The sequence below is a fragment of the Entelurus aequoreus genome, linkage group LG03, assembly GCF_033978785.1.
Source record: "Entelurus aequoreus isolate RoL-2023_Sb linkage group LG03, RoL_Eaeq_v1.1, whole genome shotgun sequence".
NCBI lineage: Eukaryota > Metazoa > Chordata > Actinopteri > Syngnathiformes > Syngnathidae > Entelurus > Entelurus aequoreus.
Window position 1 is genome coordinate 49,876,555 of NC_084733.1, and position 25,316 is coordinate 49,901,870.

The 25,316-nt window shown below is 39.6% G+C and overlaps 1 long non-coding RNA gene across 1 annotated transcript; it reads left to right on the top strand.

Annotated features, from left to right (window-relative positions):
- The first annotated feature begins 17,045 nt into the window (after window positions 1-17,045).
- On the top strand, window positions 17,046-20,354 carry LOC133645698 (uncharacterized). The gene is made up of 3 exons (XR_009825185.1): window positions 17,046-17,336; window positions 19,972-20,110; window positions 20,173-20,354. It is a non-coding gene; the product is annotated as an uncharacterized LOC133645698 (long non-coding RNA).
- Window positions 20,355-25,316: the final 4,962 nt, after the last annotated feature.

Sequence of the window (25,316 nt, forward strand, 5' to 3'; positions counted from 1 at the left end):
CCCAGCCCCAAAGCACCCTGGGATATGTAGGCATAGCCTACCACTACAATATGCACAGGCTGCCTGTGCATCCTCTCACAGGCGTCAGGCCCAAGGCAAAGGAGGACACAAATATCAGTCAGAATGAGGGAAAGGTTACAGCCGAGCACAGAGATTGATACGGTTAATTTGATCCCAGGGGTTTGTGGAGTCAAACTGATCTGACTATGCTAACTTATGAGCAGTGTTCGGAATAATGGCGTTGTATAATAACGTCATTACTTTTACTAATATCGAGTAATCTACTTAATTGATTTTTATGTAGGTTACAACGCTGTTACCATACTTTTTAATGTAAAATGTGGCACGCTACTTTTGATGTGGTTTTATGTCAACATGACAGCATCAAAAGCACAGTAAGTTCAATGCAGGAAATATATTTTTACGAATGAAAGTCATCAACACACTAAAATGAACTGGATATCACATAGAAGTAGGCAACATCACACAGCAAACAACACAACATGTAAGTACACGCACACTACAACTACTACCGATACTATTACTACTACTACTACTATGTGGGGTTAATGAACAACAAACAAAGATTAAAATGACAAACTGGCAATCCTACAATACCCAACTTATGGACAAGGAGACAACAGCCATGGAAGCACATTAAATGTCTTTATTAACCAGAGGTAACACAATCCCCTTAAAAAAAATGCTGTACCGTAAGAGTTAACAAACACAGCTGAGCCAATGCTGCTCTGTCGGGCTCTCTTGCTGACGTCTCATGGCAACAGGCACCACCTTTTAATAGGCACATCCTCACACACTCTGCTTTCATTAAATGTATTTTAGGATTTTTTTTTTTTTAACTAGCAATATTTACTTTCCCTAGTAATTCATTATGTTTTTAAAGAGCAATTCCGATGTTAATTCAAATAAATGTTTGGCAACATAACGAGTAACTTTAATCAATTATTAAAGTAACACTGCGCATGAGTTATATTATTACATACTATTCAGTCCATGTAGTCACACATGAGAAGAAGCATCACAACAATCAATTATTTCTTCATCATTTCTTTAAAAAAAATTACGAGGTCAGCAGACTAGCAGTACAAAATTTACTACTGTTTAATAGTATTACAGCAACATCCATCCATCCATTTTCTACCGCGTGTCTCTTACAGGGTTGTGGGGCGTGCTGGAGCCTACCACACAACAGCTGGGATTACAGCAACAACAACATTAATTATAATAATGATACTAATATTTAGGGGTATTCCAATACAACGTTTTTACTTCCGATACAATACCGATATTGCAGTTTAATAATTTGATACTTAAACAGAGAATAGTGGTAGGTATGAAAAACACCAACTTTATGACAGATTTATGCTTTCGAAGTGGAGTGCTGATTTTAATTTTTTTGGTCGACAAGTAGTGGTCCCAGTAATTCATTAATATAGGCTCATGATGCAGTAAGTTGAATGATGCGGACACGTTTGTTGATGTATAATTGCTAATACGCTTCTACCTAGGAGACTTTGCATCTGTAAGTAATATGCAGCTCTAATTATTTGATACAGTGATACCTCAACCTACGAGCACATTGCGTTCCACCACCAAGCAATATAAATATTTTTGGGCGGCCGTCTAGGCCCAACAATGGTCCTATGGTTAAGAAAGACTGCCTTAAACATGAAACACAACGAGATACACCTTTTATCTCAAACTACTTGTAAGTTGAGGCACCACTGTACAAATGTGGTGTTTTAGACTGCAATATTGCTCAAGGTTACTTTTTACGTATGTCTAGCTTGTGTGCTATTGTGTGCTTAGCTGTTGTGTAGCTGCTAGCTCCTAGTAGCCTATAGCCTATTTGTTTAATTTTTGAAAATTACTGGACTATTTTACAATAGGGACGGCGTGGCGAAGTTGGTAGAGTGGCTGTGCCAGCAATCGGAGTGTTGCTGGTTACTGGGGTTCAATTCCCACCTTCTACCTTCCTAGTCACGTCCGTTGTGTCCTTGGGCAAGACACTTCACCCTTGCTCCTGATGGCTGCTGGTTAGCGCCTTGCATGGCAGCTCCCGCCATCAGTGTGTGAATGTGTGTGTGAATGGGTAAATGTGGAAATACTGTCAAAGCGCTTTGAGTACCTTGAAGGTAGAAAAGCGCTATACAAGTATAACCCATTTATCATTTATTTACAAGAAAATACCAACTTTGTGTGCTTATTGGAGGACATTTAGATGTTAACTGGCTGTGCAGCTTTGCACAAGTAAACACGTTGCAGGACTGCTTGATTTTAGGGTTTATATCGGAGATTTTAGATGCAAGCCGATATCTTTTGATATATGTTTTTTTCTGCTGATAACAGACCGATAACTGATATCCATATCAGATAAGGACACCCCTACTGATATTACAAACCACATAACCTGTTAGGCGCTGATAAAAAGAAATAACACAGATTTATTCTACACACATTTATAATAATCGTACATTCACAAATTTTAAAGGATGTCTTCCTTCACAGTCCACATTCGGCCTGTGTGTTTCCGCGCCTGGTGGTCCCGTCCTTATGCTGCGTCTGACTTTCAGTATGCCTCCCCCACACACACTCACCCATCTGACTGAGGTCACCTCGTTGGTATCGCAAGCGCAGCAGTCACATTGTGCTTCAACGCAGACAGATTGCTTATAATAACCTTTCATTTTTCCTTGTCAGCAATTTGCAGGATAATTTTGGCACCCTTTAAGGATCCAACTCTCCTAATAGGAGGCTAGGAATAAATAAAGCAGTTGTTGAGACTCTATTTTGGGATGGCCTAATCCTATTTACAAGTCAGGACGCACTCCGGCCAATAAAATAGGGCCTCTTCTAACATTGTTGTGTGTGGCAATTTTCACCATTTCTAATAGACCAAAAGTGAACGAGTGTGGCACTTTTAGACTGTTTGGATTTGATGGAATCAATTTTAATGTAATTTTTCAAATTCCATTAAGACAGACCTACACGGAAAAAGGCTAAGTCGGATCATGTAGCATGACACATATTCGCCAGATCGAAGTATTCCTGGTTCAGCGATTTGGCAACAGATGACTTTGAATGTCTATTTTATCTACTGTATTACTTCTAAATTTGCAGAAGTGAATACTATTAATCCCTGACAATGACATAACAGTATGCAATAGTTTTATAATAGACTAAACAGAAGGAACGATGAATCGGGGGTGGATGCAATCAAGGTCGGAGAGGTTTTTCTGAATTAATCAAAAGATAAAAGTTTGTACACAAAAAGTGTAAAATGGATTGTGTCCATACATCAACAGAGGTTGAAGGACTAAGTAACTATGCCAGGCCTGCTAGATGGACATTGATCAATACACACAACACATTGTCTCCTGATAAGATCTATCCATTACCGTACATTTAATGCAGCATTCCCATTAAAATGACCTCCTTTCCATTCAAACATACCAACATCCCCTCCATGCAAGCACAGGCTGCAGTATTGCCTGACTATGCAGTGTAATCTATGCATTAATAATATGCGCAGGCAACCTATAAAATAGTGACTCAAAAATGGGGTTCACGCGGGGGCACAGAAAGGCAGCGGGAAAAATACATATATAAACGTGTGACATTAACTCTGCGCCTCTATTTATGCCATTTCCTCCACTCCCTTTATGTATCTAATATTTCTAATTTACCACCATGCGGGAAAAGTGACACAAGGCGCCATAAATTCCCTTCTAATTCCAAATAATTCCGATTACATGGACGAGTAGTTTTCAATCAGAAAGATAATCTGGATGATAGATGGTGGGATAATTGGCTGTCTCTGCCACGTAAATATTGTGTCGTTCTATTAATCTTGCCGAATGAAGTGTCAAGCTGTCACTCATTCGTCAAACTGCATTAGGAACTATAACGGGTAAATAAATGCATGCTGAATGTGTGTGTGTATGTGTGTGTGTGTGTAGTGGAGGGAACGATAAGATGAGAGCGTGCAGCTTTAGTGGTCCTGTGTCAAGGCAAGAAACGGGCCTGGCAGAGTTGAGTGTGATGCCTGTTTAGAAAATAATAAGTTAAAGACAGTAAAAGTGCAGAAATGTCCCACCCATGGAAACAGACAGCTGAGGAAGTTCAGTATGTGATGGGCAAGGAGAACGTTTTAACATTACGAAAAACTGCGTATTGTATTTGTAATATTAAATTACTTCATAAAACTACTGTAATTGTAGAGTATATTTTATGGTATTGTTTATGTATTCTTCATCTCAAAGTTTTTGTATAGCATGTTAAAATTGTTGTTGTTTTTTGCAGATTCAGTATACTTTTAAATTTAGATTAATCAAGATTAATCACATGTTTTTACACCCTTGCATAATTTTGATAAACCTGAAAAAAAAGACATCACTATTCGGACACATATGGAATTTTATTGTCAAAATGTCATACAGGAACCTTTTTTAAATGTTTTACTTCAATGTACAGCATGTCATTTATTTGTTCAAACTGTTACAACTAAAATTCAGTCTGGGTTTATTTTGAAGTGAAATTTGCCAGTGAGTACAACAGTTGGAGTCTTTTCGGCCCAATAAGTCAATTTTATCGGATTTTGTTTTGCGGCAACAGGCTTGGAACAAATGCCTGCACGCTGCAAAGTTGATCAAAAAAAAGGCAGCAGTACGTGGAACTTATTCCAGCATCTTAAACTATGGAAGCCGATGCAACTCTTGACGAGGCGAACAAGACAATAACAACAAACAAAAAAACAAATTACAGCTAATAAGCAGCTGACTGTGGTGGAATCATTTACACAATGTATGTATGATGATACCATGTATGATAAGAAAGAAGCACTGTGGAAAACGGTCAATCCGCGTGGAAAATGTGGCGCTGAAGCAGTGGATAAGCCTGTGTTCATCCACCCATTAAAACAATAGAGACCTCGCAATGCAAATGCTACATTTTTATTTACAGAAGTGTTTTATTCAAGACATAGGTTTTGCCTCTCATTGGAAGTTATATAATTGATTAGGACAATCCTTATTGATCAACATATGAGCAAAAGCATCACAGTAAATATGCCATAATTATCTACAATAGCTGAATTTCATCTGTTTAGTTTTTTTGAAAAATATTTTATACTATGTCCTAAAACTTTATAGAAATTAGATTATTTTCCAAGAGTAAGATACAGTGTTATTTAAAACTACTAGTTTTTGATCAAATAAAAGTAAAGCTTATCATCTGTTGGTTTCTTGAAAAAGTAGAGGAAAAAAAATCGGAAACAATCGAAAATCAATTTGTCTGTGAAAAAAATGGGAGATTTTTTTATTTTCAGGCTATATGGCCCAGGCCAAGAGTCTCCTCACTCATCCTTGCACTTCATTGACCTGATCACTCACCATATAACCACCCCGCCACATTTCAGGTAACAAGCCACGGTTAATGTAAGGGAGCATGTATGCTCAAAACATGTTTGTGATTAATCTGCAACTGTACATGATTAATGTGATATTTTTTGTGTGATCAATTACATTTGTTAACAGTTTTGACAGGGCTAATATATTTATGAAAATAAAGACAGAAGGGCCACACATTTTTTCAGCAGCAACTTCAAGGGCCAATATCGTTGATAAAAGTTATATGACAATAAGTATATAAATAATACTTTTTTACTAAAAATAGTAATAATTAGTCACTCTGACCAGGATTCAAGGATTCATAGTCCACTAGTTCAGGGAGTAAGTGTTGTTATCCACTGAGCACTCACCACTTCATTCCTCAAATGATGAGCAAACATTATGTGGAGTTTGTGTAAAAGTGGATGGTTTCTTTATTTGGGTGAGGTTTGGCAGGCCATATTTGGCCCACAGGAGAGGAGGCCTTCTAGAAGAATAGATTTCAGTGTTATACCAATATTTGTCCAATCACATTAACCCACAAACTCGTATCGAAGGAAAATGGCGGCGCTGCTTGTTAGGTGACGCATCATGATGACCCAGCCACGCAAACGCTGCATTTCTACCTCCCGGAAAGTGCAGACTTCACAGTGCGTAAAAGTCTTTAAATAGTGTAAATCGTTTGAGTAAAACCAGATGTACCTGTTACGGACGTGCATCGCTGCAGTAGTTGTGCCGAGAGATTGTGCAGGTAGAAGTGTGTTTATTTCCAAATCAAGTAGATAGTGCAGCAGGGAAGTGCAACGGAAGCACAGGGAACGCTATACATGTCTTCAACCTAAGCAAAATATGAAAAAATGCAATTAAAACAATGACAACGATCCAGACTCGACTGAAAAGTGAATTCGACATACAAACCCTTCTTTTTTGTGATCCCAGGCAGGGAAGTGTCCTGATCACTAATCAGAGGCAGGTGTGTACAATCAGCGCTCACAGCAATAAGTGACAAAAAAGGAAGGAAGGAGCGCTAAAATGGAAATAAACACTAAACAGGTACACACAAAAAACATGCATAGTTAGACTTGCAATGCCAGGTCATGAAATTAGCATCAATACTATCGGCCATGATTTCTTATTTGTATGGACTTTTTTGGTGCAGGAAAACCTCCACTTTGAAAGCAAATGAAAGGGTTAAGGGTAAGCCAACACTGGCAATCAAGCAATCAATTCCAAGTTGTTTGTGATGTAACAAAGAAATGTGCTTGGATTAGCGTGTTAGCATACTTTAAAATATCTGAATGTTTATATGACTGTGCTGATTTCTGGACTTGAACGTACGTACATTTTTAGTAGGAAATCCATGCAACTCTTAACACATGAGGCCCCAAGTATTTATGAGGTGTGTTAAGAAGCAGACTTACGATCTCATCTAGTTGTAACAACAAGCTACATGCAGACAATGTTTTTTGAGCGATCGCAAACAGGTAGCAGGTAAACAGGTAAAACTTGTTTTTTTCTTGAAATATTAAGTTTTTTTTAGAGCTGTCAAAGTTAACGCCATAACGAAAGTTTCCTTGAGTAGCACTATCTTTCTTATTTCTATGACGCTCAGTCCATACCGTAGGCGTGGAAAAGCAGCAACGCTCCAGCTGATGTTGAGTCACAGGAACAAAAAGGGAACAGAAATGGACAAAGAAATACATATATTGAATGGCAAATTTACCTCCGATGCCCTGGCAGGTCGCTCCACAAGATATAAGTTAATTCCATCGACTGTCGCTGTGAGTTGAGTTATCACCGAAGTTCCTGTGTTGCCAAGTCTGCTACAAGCAACTTTTGTTCTAAAGTCGCTTGAAAAGTTTGTGAGTCGTGGGTTGCGTTTTTTGGGGTTTGTTTTTAAACGTGTGGTTGCTTATTTGGGCTTGCTTTTTGGGCCTCTTAATAAAGTAAAACATAATTGCGCAATTAGGTAGTTTGTACTTTTCTACACGTTTCCTGGTTACACACGCGCACAAATGACACTATAGAGCTCAGACTGACAAACAAGTGACAAGACAGAGTGAACATTAGTGACATAATTAGTGGGGGTAACTTCACAAAGAAATTATTGAAATTATATATTTGATAATGGGAGAAAAAGAGAGTACTCAAGGACTTAATTAGACCTTGGGTAGAAAATGTCTCGAGTCTGTGTGTGTCTGTGCCTGTTTATGTGCATTTTGTGTTGATCTGTTTAAAAAAAGCATCATGATTAATAAACAAGATTATAATATAATGGGCTTTTATTGTCATTGCACATTAAGAACTATGAAATTTGGGGAATATTGATGCCATGCAAGGCACCAACCACTACTCATCTGGAGCAGTTAGGGGTCCCGTGTCTTGCTCAAGAACACCTCGACATGAGCTCACCAGGCCAGGATCAAACCAGTATCCCACTCTACTCACTGAGCTGTGCCTCCGTTTGCATAAATCAAACAATTGCCAAGTCCCATGTTGTATGTATTTTCATAGGGTACTCTTATTAAAGATTAAAAAAGTTATTTTTGTGATTAATTAGTTAACTGGACGAAATGCAATAAATAACGATTACATTTTTTTGTACATTCTTATAATCCTATGGCTTTATTTTAATAATAGTGGAAATGTAAATTTAATTGAAAGGGAGGGTAGAGAAAATAATTTTTTAGACGCCTTTAGTCAAGTTGACAACAATAGTGACCCTCGTTGAAAGAGAGTATTGCTGCTGTCGCATGGAAAACCATAGTCTGTCGCAATTGTTTACATAATTATTTGGTGTCCTATTAATATTTATTCTAATTAATTATTAAGTAATTAATTATTTTAAAGTGTATATTCACAAGTTCTTCAACAGTACTCGTCGTAACCTGGGCAAACATTGATGCATTTTATGACTTTATTCTCATAAAACTAAAAACATTTCAATTAAGACTATCCAAGAGTCTCTTCATATAGTTGTATTTTTTAATTGTCGGTGTAGCCCTAATATTACTGAGTAAAAACTAATCTGCAGTATTACCTTAAAATATTTATTGTAAAAAAAATTCCTTTAAAGGGGACCTCTACTGTATGGTGATTTTTGTTTTTTTCCGATATCTATTATGCATTCTCTGAATAAATCTGAGAGAGTCCAGGTGTTCTTAAGGCTGTGATCGGGTGAATCTAAATAATCACCGCCATCAGTGTGTCAATGTGTGTGTAAATTGGTGCATGTGATGCACAATGTAAAGAGCTTTGGGTATTGTGCAGGTATAGTAAAGCGCTATATAAATACAGTCAATGTTATATATAATGTTTCTGAAGTTTATTTTCGACCATGTCTGGGAATAAAAAATGGGTTACGTTTGCAAAATACATATCCAAACAGTGTACATGTATGCATGTGTGTTTGTATGTGTGTGTATATACGTGTATGTGTATATAAATATAAATATATATATATATATATATATATATATATATATATATATATATATATATATATATATATATATATATATATATATATATATATATATATATATATATATATATATATATATATATATATATACATATATATATATATATATATATATATATATATATATATATATATATGCATGTGTATATATCTATGTACAGTATATATGTGTATATGTATATATTAGGGCTGTCAAAGTTAACGCAATAATAATGCGTTAACTATAAATTTCAATAACAGCACACATTTTTTTAACGGGCAATTAACGCGAACACCTCCTTTTTGACCCTCGAGCCGTGCCCTAGCGGGGGAACTTGACTGCAGTTCACTTGCTACTTAGGAGCCACAAGCGAGCAGAAATGGACAAAGAAAAGTCTACCTTAAGGAAATATCAGGTTCAAAGCCATGGCAAGTTGTTCTCAGGTCAGGCTGCGCCAAACATTAAATAAATCCATTTAATAAAGTCAAATACAAAAAAGGCAACAAGAGAAGTATCCCACACTTCTCTAAATCTGTACAGCAGATATGGGCATCTTAACAGGATAAAAAAAGCAACAACAAAAAACAGTGTACATTAGGATAAATTGTGATACTTTTGGAGAGGGTTGAGTATGGTTCCATTTGAAACCTGAGAATGTGTCCAGAATCCTACATCTTGCAGACAAACTAAAAAAAATGGTCTATAAACACAAGGAATATTTTAATTTGGAGATTAAAATCATCATAGATCCGCTTTAATCTTACTAAAGGCATTTTTATCATAATTCTGATCCCATGTAAATATTGAACCTTACCATTAGCTACTAATGTACAGTAGTAAAACAGACACTATGTCCTGATAAGTGAAGGCTAAATACTGTATGTGGAAAAGGCCAATTGGCACATATTGCAATTAGTATGGAAGAGGCGATAAAGTTTTCCATCATTCCAAAGGTGATAAGTATCTTATCTCCTTTTTAACCTGTAGGACGAGCAGATAGAAAAAAAATGAAGCAGTGACATCCTCTTAATTTAATTTATAAAGATCATAATTAACAAGCTAGAGGCTGCATGAGACCTCATTTCACAGCAGCGGCAGAAAGGTCTTCAGCATTAAGTGTAAAAAGGAAGTTTTCATTGAATTGTGAATGAAATCTCAAATATCAGTCATTTCACGGAAAAGGTCAGCTGTAATGGAGTTCCACATGGATTTTTATCGCTCTTCTATCCATCTTGCTTTGTCTCGACTACTTGCCATCAAGTGGGTCGCTAATTGCGGCCAGTTACAAATGAGAGCATGAGGTGTTTGCAAAAGCAAACAAAGGGTCCAAATCATCAGTGCCCTTCGACGTGGTTATTATCTGCTGGCAGGTGAAGCCCCGCCTTGATGCATGACAGATTAGATCTCCTCCGAGGATGGGCTGTCCATTTATCTGCCTGATAAACTCTCAGCCTCTCACCATTTTCAATCGTCAGCAAGGAAATGAGATTAACAATGTAATGATGCTCCCCAACATGCACACGCGAAGAAAGCCAGCATTTATCGTCGCTTTGATTAGGAGCAGAGAAAGCAACATCTTTAGACCAAATTATCATTTATAAAACATCGGGAATAATTTTTCTGTTTGATGCAGGAATTTGCTCTCCGCTTAAATTTACGCGTGGCCGTGCTGCACTACCCCCCCACCCCCCTTTGGGTCAGACCCCACCCCGGCTGTCCCTGACACGCATAGCAAGCATCCCAGGCTCCTCGTAAAGCTGACATCTTCACTAAACTATGCTAACAAGGCCGCAGTGATTTGTATATGCGCGCTCCGGTGGCACAAGGCTTTGTGGGGGTTTGGGGAGGGGCTACTTGAGGAAGATGCGCCACTCAAGGCGGGGCGGGACAAGGGGCAGCTCTTCAAAGGGCCGCCGCACGCACGTGTACGCACACATACGTACGTGCACTAAAAGAGATCTGAGGGGTTCAGCTGCAGGGTCCAACGCTGCGATTTATAGACGTGATTCTGAATGGCTGCTGCAGAGGACAAATCTTCTGCTTGTGCAATATGCATGGCATGAAAATAAACTACTATTTAACTGGCAATAGACTCTAATACCTGGAATAGTGCATTTTGATGTTTTGTTATGCGCACGACAACCTTACACCGCACTCCATAAAAATTGCTGACAGCAGCAATTTATTATCACTAACAGTAAGAAATAACTGTGTGTGTTTTTGTTGGCTTCGTTAAGAAGGAATCACGTTCTGGATGAGGTTCCGATCGTTAATTGGTTTATTTTTAAGTTTATTCGTTACGCAAAAAAGTGCAAAACAGATTTTCAAATTTGCAAATATCGATATTGAAAATATGTACAATTGTACATATCAATAGGTCAAGTTTGTTAATGTTGGGGCCAATGAGGTAGCTAGTGACCTATAGGGTCGCCCCGCCCTAAATGCAGAATGTACAGTGCGCGTAGGGCCCTATCATGAGGTTTTTTTTCTACATTTAAAACATCGCCTTGTGTTCTACATAACATGATGTAATGGTGGTTCTTTGGTGAAAAATGTGCATAGATTTTTTTTTACAGTCCTATTTTCAATCCGTTATTTTTTACCTTTTAAAACGGTCCGTTTTGAGAGGCAACGCTCATTCAACGTTTATTGTGCACTTATGAACATCGGTGACTGCCACCAGCAATGTGTTGACTGACTTTCACCACAACACAACATCCCAGATGATATGGCGAGATGCGCGGCTCACCGTGGTTTGTTATTGGGACAAAGGAAGGAGGCGAAGATGCGAGCGGACGAAAGAGGAGCAAAGCCCAGCTGGCGTACAGTTCTGGTACTATACCCTGACACGGGTTCAATTTCTACCGAGTCTAACTTATTAATGTTAAATCCTGGACATATACATGTGTATATTGACAATAAAATACTTTTCTATATATTATGTAAATAACTCCAATGCACGGCTGCTTCAAGTTGTAAACAAATAGAGGCTCAAGGCTACAAGGTACGCTACGAGCGACATCGCAAATGTAATAACGGATTATATAACTAACTCGTCCATCGCCAAACACAGTAGGCACTGATCCAATTAAAAGTAGGTACAAAAATCATTCTTTGATGTGCCATAGGACGGTGATGCTATATAAGGCTAAGCTAGCTACACAACAAATCAAGATAACATTGATAATGTACCATACACACATTTCTAACCTGTTATTACTTACCGTTTCACTGTCTCCTCCATTGCCAAAATAGTAGTCACCGTTAAAAGTAGTTTTTTGGAAAATCCATCTTTTTGTGAAGGTCTGTGGTTAAAGTAGTGCTAATCTTTGCACACTCAAAGCGACTCCTTCACAGATGAAGGCACATTGCCACGAATCATAAAAATTAACTTAGGCACTCTTTACTTCAGATGAGGCTGAAAGTTAGTGTAGTGACTTGTGCTGGTTAAAACCAACAAGCAACAGAGCATTTTCCTTCATTTGGTTTCATTGTGGACATAATGTTGTAGCACAGCACATACGTAAATTAAAAATGGCTGACTCAGGGAAGGATGTATAGGTAAATGTCTACTATTTATGGATAATCCGCTGACGTCACACTTGAACAAAATTCCAAACGGAACGTTAGGAGGAAGTAGGAAGGAAGGCAATATTGTTTTATAAATATCTGTGCAATGCCTCCACGGTTTTGATTTTGAATGTTTGGGACTTATGTAGATCCTAAGTGCAAATAAGCAGGTACCATTCATTAATGTCAATTAATGAATGGCAGGGCCCTTCATATGAATTTATACCGTATTAATGTATTACTAAAGCAGTCACTTCCTACCCCTGTTACCTTCCCATGTTGCACAGTAGTGATGTGCGATACCACTGATTTTGATTCCAATCCGATATCGACTAAAATCCAGGCTAGTATCAGCGATACTGATCCGATACCGATACTAGAGCAAACCTAATGTATGTGTCTGGTAAAATTTTAAAAGTAGTGTATTTCAAATGTTACTGCTCTTTGGGATCCATCTTTAAATGATGTAAAATCACAAGGAGAAACAAATGATGACGTTATTCTGCACTGACTGCATTATCTCCAACTCTGCACTGTATGTCGTGTCTTCAAATAATCTACAATAAAAGGATACATACACTTGCGGTTTTAGAATACTGAGTGACTCATTTTCATTGTCAGCAATTTTCTCAAATAATTAAATTAAACCTAGATTATGAACTATTTAGGAAACTTTACCTGAATAAAAGAAGGCTTTTTTGCTCATGTGAAATTAGTGTACTGGCATATATTTTTCCCCACCAATAATTTTTCATTTAGACAAGATCTCAATGATTGAGTTACTTTACACTGAGTTCCTGTTAATGATGTACATTATCTGAAATAACTAAAGTATGAAAAGTATATTTTGATTTGAGAATTAACATTAGAGCATAAAGATTTGGTATTGGCGGTATCGATATTTCAATATTGATCCGCACATCACGAGTGCAAAGAATTAGTGCTTGTCTTGAAAGACAGTAGGTACTGAGTGTTACGTTCTCGCTTCGTCTTGTTAAACAAGTGTGTCCTAATTGCCAATCAGGGACAGGTGTGGGAGCCAGTGCTCAGAAAGAGAAGTAGTAGCAAAAAGGAGGCAGACAGGAAACGGAAACAAAAAGACAAGCGCTGGACAAGAAATTAAACAAAATACAAGAAACTAATAAGTGAGTTCAAAGAGTTGGGATAGTACACTTTTAATGATGTTAAAATATATGTTTTTGCACAAAAAAATATTATTGAACTATTTATTTCCTATTAATGTGTTTTAGAGCAAAACATGAATCAAATTCAATTTAATTTTGATTAAAAAAAGAATATAAGTCGACCTAGAAAGGGACAAGCGGTGTTAAAACAAATGGATGGATGGGGTTACAAAAACAAGTGTAAAAAATATATGCAATTAGGACAGGCAGGGGTTGGTGTGATCCAAATAAAATTATGCTTAGGTCCCCAATTTAGCTTTGTAGAGACCCTCCACATCCGGCAGATGAGGCTGCGGTGAAAAAAAGTGTGTTGTGTGTGATTCTATTGCTGATGTATTGCTATTCTACAGTACTACACTAGCCCAAAGTACAACAGTCATGTTTACAATTGTTTGGCCTTGGTCAAGGTGCTTTTACAATTTCCCCATCATTTTTTTACCAACGTATGGTAAAAGTTATGCTAATGAATAAAAATGCTAACACAACTCATATACATGATTATAATAGTCATTCAATTAGATGACTTTTGATCAAGTGCTCTTGCGTTCGGGTCGCATTGGAGCGATGTTTGTGTTCTTAGAGTGCATGAAGGACAGGCAGCGTCAGGATCGGCGTGCATGTAAGATGTTTTTCCTGTTTCACATTGAAAATATACAATATCTTAGATGCTAAAAGCTTAAAGCGTAGTATGAAGCCAAAACACAAATAGTCACGCAAGGCGAACAGCAAGAAAGTTTAAAGCGAGGCAAAAAAAGAAAAAGCAAAAATCCCACATTGGCTGACAGGGTGACATGGACACATAAAGGAGAGTGATTAGTGGCGGCGGCAGGTTGAGACACCAATCAACAAACAGAAACCGGTGCGGGAGTTCAAACACTCCTAGCAACAAGAACGTAAACAAAGGGACAGCAAGGAGCACTATAGCAACAGAACTAAACACAAAATCATAGGAGAGTAACAACAGAACCAACACAGGACATGACGAGGGGGACCGGTCATGTCAGATGCAAAAGCAACAATGCAATGCATTCACCACTAAAGTAAGCAATATTAAAGTAAATAAATTATCTTTTCAAATTTATTAGACATTTTTTTGGCAAATTTAAATGACTGCTGTAATTTTTAAAGTACAGATAAATATATCGACGTTAATATTGCACTGCATCTATTAACAGCTGTGGATGATGCTAGAAGGCATGTTGACCACTGCTTGAAGGAGCGGTGTGACTTTTACTGACCGACAGGTGAGGTTTATTTGAGGCCATCAATGAGAGCAGCAGCCCAGTCGTGACCCAGCTGCTGCTAATTTCAGAGGCTCACAGTTAAAATTAAATTACACTTCAATGAAACACACTTCTTTTCCTTTCTATCTGTGTAGGTGTGACATTCAGGGGGTGATCGGTTAATGAGATTAATCAATGGAATAGAGCCTCAACTTTAAAGTGTGCTTGTGTAGCTTGTTCAGGACAGAGCAACAATATATTGCATTTTGATATAATATAATTTTAATTAAAATTGATTTCAACACTTTATTTGAAGAATTTAGTGTATCACAGTTTCATTGTTTTTTATGTACATGATTTTATTAATTTGTTATAGTAAATATTAAACAGTTAGTACTCTTATTATAAATTGTTGATTTCAACAATTAGTAATCTGTTGATTAATTGATTATTTCAAATTAATTGGATTTTAACCAAGTAGTAATCTGTTGATTAATTACAATTTATTTGAGGTGGAATGGGATGCATTACTTGGCTCCTACTTGAAGCCTATCCCAGCTGCAGTATGGCGGAAGGCAAGGTACACCCTGGACACGTCGCCACCTCTTTTTATCCAAAATGAAACAAGAAAATGCATGATTTTATTGTGTAATGGCTGTCCGGCAATACATTGTAGTTATAATGGTAGTCAATGGGGACGTTTCTGTCCCCATACACTGCTATGAAGTTTGTTAACTGACACAGCAAAAATATAGTAATGCATCAAAATGGATTGTATTACTAATCTAATGTATTTTTAGACCTGGGGCCGTACTTATCAAGCTTCTTAGAGTGCCATTTTACACTTAAGTCCTGAGAATTTGCGAAATTTAGTCCTACTCTCAAACTTAAGAATAAAAGCTTTTTATCAACGTTCTTAAGTCTAAGAATCACTCCTACTCTCCACGGTATTTAAGAGACCTTCAGAGGTGTCTTAAGTGGTTAGGAGTTGCCAGCAGGGGATGGCACTGAGGCGAGAGAAACGTGCGCGAACGTTCAGGGAACGGAACAATGTTTTTTTTTTTTGATGACGAGCAGCTGATCAAACGGTATCGTTTAGACAGAGCGGATATTATTTTTGTCACAGATTTAATACTTTTCCATTCCTTGTTGATTTCTGCATGTGTCTGCAGTGGGCTAGTATATATAGAGCCACACACACCAGTTTCAAATTAGTTGCCTAATTAATGAATTGGAAAGAAAATGTTATGACAGTAGCGTATGTGTGTGGCCGTGAGGTGAGTGACGTCAGTGAGTGTGTGGGCGATAGAAGAGAGGGAGCGGTAGCGTGAGTGCCGGCGGGGACTAGTTTGTTTTGTATTATTTTGCAGTTTATTGTCAAAATATACACTCCCATTGTCCACTTAAATATTTCCAAGATATTTCTTTATTCTTAGACAACGGATTCCCTTCCGTGATTGGTCATTTCTATGGACACAGAAATGACGTCACCTAAAATTCCGTTTACGGCACATAGTAATGTCGTAATTCAGCTCTGAGTGTGACACTTAAGATTCAGTCCTACACTTCGCTGAAAGTGTGAGTAAGACGCTTGATAACTAACTTTTAAGTGCAGCTTTCAGCGAAGAATTTATTTACTCTTAAGTCAACTCTTAGCAGACTTCTTAGGAGTAATTCTAAGAAGCTTGATAAGTACGGCCCCTGATCTTTACACCAGTACTTTACCCATTTAACATTTACTTAATACTTAATAACTCATGTTATGCAGATTTTTCAAAGTAGAAACAAACTGACATAATTGGATAAAATGGTCAATTTAAAAAAAAAAAAAACATGACATGTTTGCTATTTTTATTTAAGACTGAAAGTAATAAGTGATGTGAGCAAACAAAAGTATACAAAATATTCAAACACTTTTAACTCCCTGAGGACTTTGTTGTTACATATGGCTGTAATTGATATATGAAATGATTTGAAATAAAAATATTAAAATTAAACACGAAAAAAAAAACTCTTTGAAACAAACAATTGGATTCGTAGTAACACAAGCAAAGTTATGGACAAAAATAGAGCAGAAATGTACCTCAAAGGGCAAAAAAAAGTCCCCAATATAATCTGAGGGTTAATTTATTTATTATTTAGCCTATCTTGTGGTAAATACATTTTAAGTATTTCCAAATTGTCCAGTATGTTATCTGCTTATTTAAAAGGAACGGTGTATTAAAAGCATCATCATGTATTTCACTGCGTGAGATTACGACCAGAAAGATCACATTCAGCCAGTAGACTTGAATGATCCCGGTCTCTGTCAGCGCCACCCTGAGTGGATCTACTGTCAGAGGGTGTCACATTACCAGCGTCCACACTGTGGCCCACTGTCTCCTCAATGGACCCTTTGATGGGCCGGCCAAGGGGGGCTTTCAACGTGGACCTCGCCGTGATCCACAAGGCTCCGGGCGGGCTCTTGCGCCACAGAACACCTGGAAGGTATGAAAAAGAATGCGGCGACAAGACAAAAGCCACTCTGTGAGATCTTTATTGGAGATTACTTCTCCAATATTTTTTCAAGTATGCTCATCTAAAAAAATTAAGTCTTCAGAGAGATTTATAATAACGGCAATGTTTATTTACATGAAGGATAAGAGTTTAAATGTTCCTATAAAATTGAGGCAATAAAAAACGCATCCTCTGTATTGGTTTTAAGTAGGGATGTGTCGATTATTGTCTTTTAATGCCGATCCCCTCTGGCTGACACTGTATTTATTTTTAGTCCCCCGGCTGACAAGCGTCTAGCAGCTAAGTGTGTGTATTCATACATAGCGTGGCGCCGCTCCCCTAAGCTAACAATTATCACCTCCATTATGGCAAATAAACTGCATTTGTTGGTATCTTAAGTATTATTATCAAGTAATATTATCACTGGAGGACAAGTATAAACATGTTACACACCGAGAGCCAGCCAGGAGCAGGCATATTAATATCAAAGCTGACCGCGAAGCTAGCTTGAAACAACAACAAAACTGTGCTTTACAAAGTGCTTATTAAAGTTTAAAAATTGTAGATGGAACTGTGTTACAGCAGAAAGTAAGCCGGTATTAACAGAAAATGAACAAGTAAATGAATAGTAGTCTAAATAGAGGATAATATAACAGTTGTTGGTGTGTCAGCATTGTCACAGTCAGTTCAATATATCTAAGAGGATCAATACAAAGGGTAGTATCTGTCATGATCCGTGGCCCGGATCATGTTTTTGTTGTTTTCTGTTCGTTTTGGACTCCCTGAGTTCCTGTTGTTGTGCACCCTTGAGTTTGTTTTAGTTACCATGGTTACTTATTATTTCCACCTGCCTCTGATTGGTGTTCGGGACGCTCACCTGTTGTCTTCTAGCCTGTGCTAAGTGTTAGCCTTAGCTTCGAGTGCGATCGGCATGTTTTTCCTCTGGCTTGTTTTCCCTTTTTGGTACTTGTTTGATTTCGACAATAAATCATGTTCCTACCTGCACGTCCTGTCCGGAGTGGTTCGTCTGCATCCCGGGGGAACAAACCTTGCAGCAAGCTGCGATCCCCCACTCGTAACAGTATCAGTATAGGAGCGATACTAGAGTCATTACCTTGATATATAAAAAAATTTGAAAATCCTATTTTGTTGTTTTTGTTAATGTTTACAGTTCAAGGAATAATTTCCTGGACACAGGAGGACTTTGAGGGCAAAAGAGATTTACATGTGTAGTAAACAGTAGTTTTGGCTTATTTTAACTCATGTACTATTGACTTTGTTTTTTTCAAACAATTGTATGCAATAAAAGGGAATAAGGAACTAGTTTAAATATTGCTATTTTTAAACTGTCAACACACTGTAAAAACTCACAATCTCACCAAGTATATATTTCTTATTTCTAGTCAAAATATCGAAACAAACTTAAAACAAGTCACACTTTTTGAGTGAGACATACGAACGTATTTTTCGCCAATAGATCTTCTGAGGGAAAAAATATTACGTTTGAGCATCGCAAGTTTGTTATAAGACACACAATTTCCCAATACTAGTAAGTATAGCTAATAAGAGGCTTTAATTTCATGATCCCTTTTAAGTTTTTAAAGCTCATGTTTTTAAAAAATCTTACCAAGACAATTTTGGCTTGCATCAGTGGCAGATCTGTTTTAGTCTATTTCAAGCAAAAATTAACTTGTATTAATTTTGCTTTACTATTTTTAAGAGGGACATTTTTCAGAGTGTTGTACTCATCATAAATAAACTGAAAATATCCTAAATCATAAAAAAATTAACTGAAAAAATAAACAAAAAAACATTCGGTAGAGAACATTTATAGTTGTACATGTACAAAAATAATACAAAATGCATATAGATAATTTTTTACCTATTTGTTAATTAATTCAATTGTTTGCTATGGACATAATAGTTACAATGGACAAACCAGATGCACTATTAAGTGTTAAAGCAAGAACTTGCAAATTTTCAACAGCTGTCCACAGGAGGATCTTAGGATACAGAATACGTGTTAAAATGTTACACAACATACAATAATCTAATTTACAATACATTAACTACTGTATGTGTAAAACTCTGCTCTGATTTATGCCACAGTTTCAGACATCAATCAATCAATCAATCAATGTTTATTTATATAGCCCTAAATCACAAGTGTCTCAAAGGGCATCTGGTGAAGATGTTTGGAGTTTTATGTCAGTGGGAAGAGTGTGTGTGATGGTGACGAGTGGAGAGCTAACACTCGCAACTTTCTTGGAGCCCAAGGGTGGCTTATTTTGCAGTAGTACTCAATAAAAATACAGAGTACAGAGACCGAGTCACCAACCTGAGGGTTTCTGATTAGGCAGAATGAAACACGGGCAAACTGACTAGTTTATCACATGCAATGTTTGGGCGTACGATAACCGAGACATAATATGAAAACCGAGGGGGAACTGAACCAAACGAAAAGTGGGACATACAAAATGCAGTTTGTCAGCAGGCTGTCATGCCAGTGCCAAAACAACAGGTGGTGCTAAAAACACAAGTGCTGCTACTGCATAAAATCATTGTGGAAATGGTCTTATTTGTCCCTCTCCAGTTTCCTCCCACATGCTTTCTCTCTCCCTTCTAGTCCTCATCCCTCTTCGTCCTGCCCCGTCTGCAGTTCAAAGCATGTTGACTGAATTATCCGAAGAGAAAAGGGAAACTGTCGTCGGCCGGAAAGAAACTTCTCCGACAGCTGCTTGGCCGCCTGTAATCCCGTACGGGAGGTGAGAGTGTAAAGAATCATCAGCTCATGAAGACAAACACATTCAGTGTTTCTCTCCCTCAGAGGACAGGCGGTGTCACGAGATGTTCAGAGGAAGAGTGGAAGCCGAGGTCTCCGGTGTGAGTGGCCACCGATGAGGTGTTGAGAGGGAGGTGCAAGCCCACACCAGGACACTGAGGATAGACATGAGAGGAGCCTCTTTCAACAGAACACGTGTTCAGGGATCATAACAAAATGTGCATTCAATGGTCAAACTAGTGTTGTTACGATACCAATATTTTGGTACCGGTACCGGTACTAAAACTATTTTGGTACTTTTCGGTACTTTTCTAAATAAAGGGGACCACAAAAAATTGCATTATTGGCTTTATTTTAACAAAAAATCTTAGGGTACATTAAACATAAGTTTCTTATTGCAGTTAAGTCCTTAAATAAAATAATGAACATACTAGACAACTTGTCTTTTAGTAGTAAGTAAACAAACAAAGGCTCCTAATTAACCTGCTGACGTATGCAGTAACATATTGTGTCATTTATCATTCTATTATTTTGTCAATATTATTAAGGACAAGTGGTAGACAATGAATTATTAATCTACTTGTTCATTTACGGTTAATATCTGCTTACTTCATGTTTCAACATGTTCTAGCTACACGTCTGTTATAATGTAATAATCACTTATTCTTCTGTTGTTTGATACTTTACATTAGTTTTGGATAATACCACAAATTTGGGTATCAATCCGATACCAAGAAGTTACAGGATCATACAGTGGTCATATTCAAAGTCCTCATGTGTCCAGGGACATATTTCCTAATATACATTTAAAAAAAATGAAAGAAGATGTTGTGATGCCAAAAAAATATCAACGTAATCATAGAAGTATCGACTCGATACGTGCTTGCACTTGATATCATTACAGTGGATGTTAGGTATCAATCCACCAATGGCGTTTGTTTACATTTTGATGCCGCTGAGCTACGATGTGTAGTGAAGCATGTTTAGCTACTCCTCGTTCTGCAGTGATAATGAAACTTGTAAGAAACTCACTTTATGTGTCGCCATGGAGACTAGGATTAGTGATTTAGAAGTAGCTAAAACACTGATGACGGCGGCTGGACGTTAGCTGCTAGCTAGCTAGCCATGTCTTAAAGCACCTCTTCCTGAGGGCATTTCAGTGTTATAACTTCACCTTTATCGTTAGTTTTTAAGCCAAAATGCGTCCGTTCTCCCTTTTCTGTCTACACACTGTGTCTGCTTGTAAGTACTCCGTGATTGTGTGCTACCGAACGTGCTTGTCTGCGTAAACCAGCAATGTCATGACGTGACTTCGACGCGGACGCGGGGGAATGCTGGACCGGTACCGAAAATGATTCATTAGTATCGCGGTACTATACTAATACCTGTATACCATACAACCCTAGGTCAGACCATTAAATACATCTGTCAAGTCCAATGAGATCCAATACAAGAACTTTACAAAGAATGTTCAGTTTATCTTAGAACACTATTGGCCTGTGGTCATCAAACATTTTCACACATACACACACACACACACACACACACACACACGTATATATATGTATATGCATCCATCCATTTCCTACCGCTTGTCCCTTACGGGGTCGCGGGGGGTGCTGGAGCCTATCTCAGCTGCATTTGGGCTGAAGGTGGGGTACACCCTGGACAAGTCACCACCTCATATACTTAGATATACATATTAGTGTCTTCACTAAAATAGGGACTGTTGTTGATGCAAGAACCAATTATTCATGTTTACATTAATTCTTAAGGTGAACTCTGCTTCATTACACACACGTTGATCAAGGTTCCACCGTATTGTGTGTCTTGTACTATAAATGGAATGATTATTTTTGTGCATTTGTGAGCTGTAATAAAAATGGTATTCTCTAATCATCATCATCAATCTTTATTGCAGACCTTAAGATATAAAACACAGTAAAAACATTAAAAACAAAACAATAAAACAATGAAATGTTTTGTCTTTGCAGTGCTTCAAACATCAGTAACCTTGTAATCTTTTTCCTATCTGGAATTTGCATTTTGGGTTGTACAGTATTCAATGTAGTGCCGGAAGTAAATATTAAATCACACTTTTGTAGCTGATACATTTGGAATACTTAGCTGACTTTTTGCACATTTTGCTCCCTTTAAGCTCATATTTAAGATGTAAATTAAATAAATATAAACATTTAAAACTAAATGCTGCATGATCTAACTGTTGAATACAAATATTTTCCATCTTCATTCCTTCTCTTATTGCAAATCCGCTTCACGGCACGGCAGTCAGAGTTGTGGGCATGTCTTTGTGCGCTAAAATCTGTAGGAAAAATAAAACATTTTAAAATGTTCTAAATGTTTAGCTTTACATTTGGCAAGACATTCAGAATTATACTTAACATTTATTCATTTCGATTTATATTTAACATTTAGATTTAACATTTAGATTTCACATTTGATTTAAAATGTATATGTACAATTCAATTTACTCCTCTCTGAGCTGCCACCTTACCGTGGTAGAGGAGTTTGCGTGTCTCAATGATCCTAGGAGCTATGTTGTCCGGGGGCTTCCATGCCCCCTGGTAGGGTCTCCCAAGACAAACAGGTCCTAGGTGAGGGATCAGACAAAGAGCAGCTCGAAGACTTCTATGGAAATACAAGAACCGAGACTAAGATTTCCCTCGCCTGGACGCGGGTCACCGGGGCCCCCCTCTGGAGCCAGGCCCGGAGTTGGGGCACGACGGCGAGCGCCTGGTGGCCGGGCCTGTCCCCATGGGGCCCGGCCGGGCACAGCCCGAAGAGGCAACGTGGGTCCCCCCTCCAATGGGCTCACCACTCATAGCAGGGGCCATAGAGGTCGGGTGCAATGTGAGCTGGGCGGAAGCCGAAGGCAGGGCACTTGGCGGTCCGATCCTCGGCTACAGAAGCTAGCTCTTGGGACGTGGAACGTCACCTCGCTGGGGGGGAAGGAGCCTGAGCTAGTGCGCGAGGTGGAGAAGTTCCGGCTAGACATAGTCGGACTCACTTCGACGCACAGCAAGGGCTCTGGAACCAGTTCTCTCGAGAGGGGATGGACTCTCTTCCACTCTGGCGTTGCCGGCAGTGAGAGGCGACGGGCTGGGGTGGCAATTCTTGTTTCCCCCCGGCTCAGAACCTGCATGTTGGAGTTCAACCCGGTGGACGAGAGGGTAGCTTCCCTCCGCCTTCGGGTGGGGGTACGGGTCCTGACTGTTGTTTGCGCTTACGCGCCAAGCAGCAGCTCAGAGTACCCACCCTTTTTGGATTCACTCGAGGGAGTACTTGAGGGTGCTCCCCCGGGTGATTCCCTCGTTCTACTGGGGGACTTCAACGCTCATATTGGCAACGACAGTGAAACCTGGAGAGGCGTGATTGGTAAGAATGGCCGCCCGGATCTGAACCCGAGTGGTGTGTTGTTATTGGACTTTTGTGCCCGTCACGGATTGTCCATAACGAACACCATGTTCAAGCATAAGGGTGTCCATATGTGCACTTGGCACCAGGACACCCTGGGCCGCAGTTCCATGATCGACTTTGTAGTTGTGTCATCGGATTTGCGGCCTCATGTTTTGGACACTCGGGTGAAGAGAGGGGCGGAGCTTTCTACCGATCACCACCTGGTGGTGAGTTGGCTGCGATGGTGGGGGAGGATGCCGGACAGACCTGGCAGGCCCAAACGCATTGTGAGGGTTTGCTGGGAACGTCTGGCAGAGTCTCCTGTCAGAGAGAGTTTCAATTCCCACCTCCGGAAGAACTTTGAACATGTCGCGAGGGAGGTGCTGGACATTGAGTCCGAGTGGACCATGTTCCGCACCTCTATTGTCGAGGCGGCTGATTGGAGCTGTGGCCGCAAAGTAGTTGGTGCCTGTCGTGGCGGTAATCCTAGAACCCGTTGGTGGACACCGGCGGTGAGGGATGCCGTCAAGCTGAAGAAGGAGTCCTATCGGGTTCTTTTGGCTCATAGGACTCCTGAGGCAGCGGACAGGTACCGACAGGCCAAGCGGTGTGCGGCTTCAGCGGTCGCGGAGGCAAAAACTCGGACATTGGAGGAGTTCGGGGAAGCCATGGAAAACGACTTCCGGACGGCTTCGAAGCGATTCTGGACCACCATCCGCCGCCTCAGGAAGGGGAAGCAGTGCACTATCAACACTGTGTATAGTGAGGATGGTGTTCTGCTGACCTCGACTGCGGATGTTGTGGATCGGTGGAGGGAATACTTCGAAGACCTCCTCAATCCCACCAACACGTCTTCCTATGAGGAAGCAGTGCCTGGGGAATCCGTGGTGGGCTCTCCTATTTCTGGGGCTGAGGTTGCTGAGGTAGTTAAAAAGCTCCTCGGTGGCAGGGCCCCGGGGGTGGATGAGTTCCGCCCGGAGTTCCTTAAGGCTCTGGATGCTGTGGGGCTGTCTTGGTTGACAAGACTCTGCAGCATCGTGTGGACATCGGGGGCGGTACCTCTGGATTGGCAGACCGGGGTGGTGGTTCCTCTCTTTAAAAAGGGGAACCGGAGGGTGTGTTCTAACTATCGGGGAATCACACTCCTCAGCCTTCCCGGTAAGGTCTATTCAGGTGTACTGGAGAGGAGGCTGCGCCGGATAGTCGAACCTCGGATTCAGGAGGAACAGTGTGGTTTTCGTCCTGGTCGTGGAACTGTGGACCAGCTCTATACTCTCGGCAGGGTCCTTGAGGGTGCATGGGAGTTTGCCCAACCAGTCTACATGTGCTTTGTGGACTTGGAAAAGGCATTCGACCGTGTCCCTCAGGAAGTCCTGTGGGGAGTGCTCAGAGAGTATGGGGTAACGGACTGTCTGATTGTGGCGGTCCGCTCCCTGTATGATCAGTGTCAGAGCTTGGTCCGCATTGCCGGCAGTAAGTCGGACACGTTTCCAGTGAGGGTTGGACTCCGCCAAGGCTGCCCTTTGTCACCGATTCTGTTCATAACTTTTATGGACAGAATTTCTAGGCGCAGTCAAGGCGTTGAGGGGATCCGGTTTGGTGGCTGTGGGATTAGGTCTCTGCTTTTTGCAGATGATGTGGTCCTGATGGCTTCATCTGGCCAGGATCTTCAGCTCTCACTGGATCGGTTCGCAGCTGAGTGTGAAGCGACTGGGATGAGAATCAGCACCTCCAAGTCCGAGTCCATGGTTCTCGCCCGGAAAAGGGTGGGG